Raw genomic sequence first — 6,000 nt, forward strand, 5'->3', positions numbered from 1 at the left:
TCTACGCAACTGAATAGAAAAAAGAGAAAATTCACCAAAATCTAATAACCTGATTTAAAAACAAAGAACCTGAATATTTATCTTTTTAAAAAGATATAAAAATGGCTAACAAGTACTCAACATCAGTATTCACCAGGAAAATGGAAATCAAAGTCCTCATTTACTTTAGCTTTTATAATTTATTTCACACAATAAATATGAATGTGTACAGCAGGTACAGTAATCTGCATCCTACAACAGAGGACCCTGAGACTGGTGACTCGGGGATGCATCTGCATGGAGCCGGCCTGGGGTGGGGTGAATCGTGCTGAAGAGGACAGCAGATGACACAGAACCAGGGGAAGCGACTCACCTGGGACCCCTCAGCAGAGGTGCCTCGGTCAGTCCCCAAAACTCAGCCCCTCCCTCTGGGGACCTGCTCCCTGCTGGCTTGGTCAGCACCATGGACAGAGGACAAGTGGGCGAGGCTGTCAGAAAAGAATGGAGGGAGGAGGACAGCCAAGTGCCCCAAGCCAGGGCTCCTGGCTGACAGCCCTGAGAACCTCCTGAGGCTAGGAATTGGGTAGAGGGCCAAGTTGGCCACCTGTGGGGTCCTCAGTCACCCTCATTACCTCTGGTGCCACTGCAGCAGTGCACAGCAGCCCAAGTAGGAAGCGATAAGGCAGGCATGTGGATGGATCAGAGGAGTCTTGCTCAGGAGCTCTTACAGGACAAAGGTAAAAGAAAGGCCACTGTGGCTGGAGAGAGGGTCACAGCCTCTGGGTCAGGCACTATGGAGAAATGAGAAAAAGGGAAGCGGTGGTGGCGAATATGCAGGAAAGCCAGGTGGATGCAAGATGGTCAGAGTCTATTAGACAGGATGGGCTCCAGGTGCATCCTCGGTGTACTGGGCACTTCTCAGCCTTCCTGGAACTGAGCCTGGTGATGTGGTCACTTTTGGGGAGACTGTTGTCAGGGCCCGGCCACACACCCCTGGGCAGCACTGTCCCATCTCAGGACTGGACTTTCTCAGCTCCCATAGCGGATGCTGCCTGCAGCCCAGGAAGGGCAGCCCCCTTGTGCACCCCGAGCCCCCATGGATCCTCAGCAGCCCCTGCCCAGCCCTACGCTCCCTCTGCTCTCTTGCCCCAGCCCCTCCTGAGTGTCAGCCAGTACGGAAGCCCTGTCTGTCCTTTCTTCCCTATGCAGGCTCCTGGGCTGAGACCTGGGTCAGATGGGGATGGGGCTGGTCCTTCCCTGAGGCCTGCTCGGGAAAGGGGATGGCCCCCAGCCTGGTCCGGGTCCTCAACTCTCATTGCCTTACAGTGAGACAGAGCTGCCCCTGTCTGTGCCCTGGAGGTGGAGGTAAGAGCCTGACCCTGCCGTATGGGAGCTGCTCCATAGATGGGCCACTTGGTGGGGAGTTTGTGATTTGGAGACCGTGACCTGTGGGCATGCATGCTGGGAGTGGGAGTGACACACTGTCACTAGGAGAGGCCACAGTTACTGCTGAATCTCACCCCAAACTCTAGCTCTGCAGGTTTCTTACCACAGCCACCACCGAGAATCACAGTAGTGTCTCAGGAGTTGCTGCCCACTGCCCAAAAGAGCCCTAGCTGGAGGCCAAGACCCAACCAAAGCCCAGGGTGTCTGTGCCCTGGGAATAGTGTGTCCTGTGGTCATGAGGCCAGGCCACCCACTAATCAGGGGCTTGATTCTGTCCTATTCTGGCTCCTTCCAGTTCAGTCCCATCGGGGCCCCTAACCACATGACCCAGCATCCAAGAATCACTCCAGAAAGCCTGGCAGCTCAGCTCACTCCATCACTTCTTATCTACGGCAAAAACATCAGGGCATCAGACACACAGATAAATGCCTATAAATGCTTAACTGGAATAAACCTAGAAACAGCAAGAAGGCACAGCTATGAGTGAGGGTCCCCCATGACTGCTCTTCAGGGTTTAGAACAGGTGCCCATTGTTGCTTCCTGGTGCTGCCTGCCTCTCAGACAGGGCAGGACACACTTTCCTCACTGAAAGGACAACAGGCCTGGTCCCTAGCCCTCCTGCCCATCCCTGCAAGGATCACCTTGCTGGGAGGAATCTGATGCCTTGGCATGGGCTGCTTCTAAGCCAGGAACAGGAACACCTTCTGGACACCACATAGGAAGGAATAAATCAAGAGTTCACAACCTGAGCTCTTGCCCACTCTTCGTGAAAAGGGAGGCCCAGTCCTAGGCAGACTGAACCTCTCCTGAGGAACTGTGGAGCCAAAGACTGGAAACTTCCAGAATCCTTAGGCTCAGATCCCCCTTGGCGTCACCCTGAGGTCTGTCTCACCAGAGCATCTTCTGTCCACAAATGTCTCATTGGGTCTAAAAAGGAATCCTCATAGAGGTCTGGGGCCCAGCATGGTCACTCCTACTGAATGTTGAGAAGACAAAGGCCAAGAACCCAGGGAAACACCAGGTCTGGCCCTTCCACTCCCAGCTAGAGCAGGATGCATAGGCCAGACTGTGTCAGAAGCCCAGCTACCCAGATGGAGGGAAAGTCAACCCCAAAGGGGCAGAAGGGGTCAGTCACACATCCTGGGCAGACAGTGGCATGGGCAACACAGGTGAGCTGTGTGCTGATGACTTTCCTGGCTTTGGAAGTGAAGTATCTGCAGAAAAAGACTCCTTTCCTTCCAGAATGGCTGTTTTATGACAGCAGTTTTGACAGTGACTCTTGTTTCTGTTCTGAGGCTTGGCCCTGCTCTATAGAAAATGGAGCAGGCCAAGATGTCCTCAGTGAACATGCACCAGAGTGACCTAGACGTGAGCCAAACCTTCACAAGCCACACCATGTTCAGAGAGTGCTGCAGCATCAAGTAAGGTGTGTGGGGCATGAAGGGTGCCAGGGGAGGTGGGCAATCCGGAGGGATGGGGCATCTGAGGGGCAGTGGGGAGGTCTCAGGACAGGGGTAGGGTCTCAGAGAAGAGGGTGACAGCCCAGCCTACTGCCTGGAGATCTGGCCTTTGGAAGGGTCCGCAGAGGGGCCTGGAAGAGTGAGGTTTTCAGGGCAGTCCAGGGGATTCTGAACACCTCTGCTCCTTCCTTGAAGACAAGCAAACGTTGTGCACCCAGATTGCCACCTTAAAGTGGCTCCTACAGTGCTTCATTGATGGGACAAGTGTGCACAGGAGACCCAGTCCAGGGACCCTGCCCAGGGGTCTGCCTCCTCCAGAAGGACCCAGCTCCCCTCCTCTGAACAGGAGGCAGGGGAAGATCCCTGCAGGGAACACAAACCATGCCCTGCCTGAGAGGGGGCATCACACGGCTGGTGCTGGGACTCAGGGCCAGCATCCTGGGCAGACTGGGCCAGGACTCATCTTGGGAGAGCACTCAGGGAGCCCCCTCTTTCAGGGGTCACATTTGATGGAGATGAGAACACCCCCATAAGGAGCTGCAGGACCTTATCTGATCCAGCCTCCTGGGGGAGGTCTCATCCCATGCAGAGGGGGCCCCCGGCACCACAGACTGAGGCCCCAGTAGGCCCTGCTCAGGCCACTAGCCCTCCACCGTGAAGGGCCAGGTCCTCACATGCCTGCTGTTCCCACAAACCCCTACTTCAAGCTCATCACAAGCTCATCCTGAGGCTCTGGTACATCTGCCTTCTGCAGGGCAAGCTCATGCTCATAGCCACGGCACATGTGGCATTGAAAGTGCACAGAACCCTGTCCCCATGTGCCCAAAGGTGCTGGGGAAGCACACAAGCACACCAAACCCGGCCTGAGGGCAGTGCTCACACTGTCCACAGGATTCTCTGCTTTAACCCACAGGGACGGCCAAACCAAGCCAGGCCTGGTGGACTGGACAGGGCACCATGAGTCCTCCTGGAAACTGAACCCACCCCTGACACAACTCAGATGAAAGGCAGGAGGGTGGTGAGCTCTTCCCTGCCTGGGCCTTCCCCCCTTTGTGGCCTCCAGTGCAGAGATGGACCCCAGGGGTGTCTAGAAAGGATCCAGCACTGCCTAGTGTGAGGTGCCCATGGGGGAAACAAGGTGAAGGCACAGACCCCTCCCAAGAGACCCCTCCTGGCTTGATGCCCAGCCCCAAACCTAGACCCTCTCCTGAAGCTCTCCTGTTTGTCCTGTGGGAGCTTTCCTAAGACGCACTGTCCCATGCTGGGCTATGGATGATGATGTGGTTGTGAAGCACTTTGAGACCTCCATGGCTGAGTTCAGAAAGAAGCACTGTGACCACTGACCCCAAGGTGGTCTCCAGCACCAGGGCCCCTCCTGAGTCACCATCTAAGACAGTAAATAGTGTGGAGTGCCCAGGACCCTCCATCCCTGCTCCCCAGGCCTTCCTTCTCCTTCTCTTCCTTCTCTAAAAAGCTTCTAAAAACAGGCCAACTGGGCCCCAGGGCAGGTGCTGGACTCACCTCAGTAACAAGGCAAGGGATGAGGGCAAGACCCCTCCAAGCCCCCCACCACACCCTTCCCCTCCTGCCCTACAAGAACCCTGGAGGCCCCTGGAAGGCTTGGTCCTGTCTGTGCCAGCCCACACCCATAGCTGCAAGTACCAACAGGGCCAGAGTGCAGCAGGGGTCCCCACTCACGAATTCCCATACCCCAGGCAGCAAACACCCCTCACTGTGGGATCAGCAGGGACCCTCACTCACGAGCGCCCATACCCCAGGCAGCAAACACCCCTCACTTTGGGATCAGGAGCCTGTAGGTGTTTCCTCAGTGTCAGACCAGGTGGGTTACTAGAGACCTCAAAACTCCAAGGACCCAGATACCTGGGGCCTAGCCGTACAAGGGTCAGATGGGCTTGAGGGTGAAGTGGACCAAGTTTGCTTTCCATTCAGCTAAACATACAAAGATCCCTAGGAAGGCCCTGGTCCTGGAGAGAGGGTCTCTGGCACCCAGGCCTCTGTGGGCATCCCTCAGCATGGAGGCCCTCCCCAAGGGGGACAGAAGGCCCTCCCTGGCCCACCAGCCCAGCTCCAGAAGCCCAGAAGCTGACCTGAGGCCAAGGCCCAGCAGCATGAGAAGAATTCCACAGAGCCCAGGGCAACAGGCCACTCTCTGGGGGCCCAGCGGCTCAAGATGCGGCAAGCCTGTTCCTATCTCAGGATAGACCATGGGATTTTTGGCGATTTCTGTGTTGGAATTCTCTCCCAAACTCCCCATGGGCCTGGACATCTGGGGCTCATGGTGTCCACAGTGCAGCTTTGAGCAGGGATTCCAAACCCCTGTTCTTTCTACATCTTCCCTGGACACCCCCAGGACCATAGGACAGGCCCTGGCCCTGAACCCCATCAGGGCCCCAACAACCAGGTGTTGCCCAGCCCACTGAAAACCCAGCAGTAGGGCCATAGACACTCCCCTTCCATGGTGGCACCTGGATCTCACCTTTCTCATGGGCCACTGACCAGCACAGCCTTAAAGGAGCCAAGACAGCACCCAGACAACCCTAGGCAGCTCCTGAGCTGGGTGAAATCAGTGTCAATGCGGAAGCTGGACTCAGAGGCTGCTGGAGGGGAGGGGGATTGTGGCATCTGCAGAGCCCCAGCCAGCCAGCAGCCTGTCACATGTCCCCATGCCTGCCCACTTGTGTGACAGAGCCTCCCTCACAGGGCAAACATCCCAGACCTACAGATGCCCAGCCCAGCCTAAGCCCTGGGAGAATAGGGACCCAGGCGAGCCGTGGGTGCCACAGAAATAGCCAAGATAACAAAAGAGGGGACTGAGCTTCCTGGGGCACTGGCCAAAACTAGAATTTGGCCCAGGGAAGGGCAAGCCCCTTAAAGCAGTGTGTGGGTACACAGGGCCCCCACAAGGCAGGGCATGCCTGGCAGGGCCAAGCCAGTGATGTTACCAGGCTCAAAGAGCAACTATCCACATCACCGAGGGTAGGATAGGAGCAAGTGGACCAGCCTCCAACCTCTTCAACTCAAGGAAGCAGCGATGGCTGGACCCCCGCACCCTGAGTGGCCACCATCTGACCATCAGTGGGGCACAGGCCAGAGA

The sequence above is a fragment of the Nomascus leucogenys genome, chromosome 17 (genome assembly GCF_006542625.1).
Source record: "Nomascus leucogenys isolate Asia chromosome 17, Asia_NLE_v1, whole genome shotgun sequence".
NCBI classification, from domain to species: Eukaryota; Metazoa; Chordata; class Mammalia; order Primates; family Hylobatidae; genus Nomascus; species Nomascus leucogenys.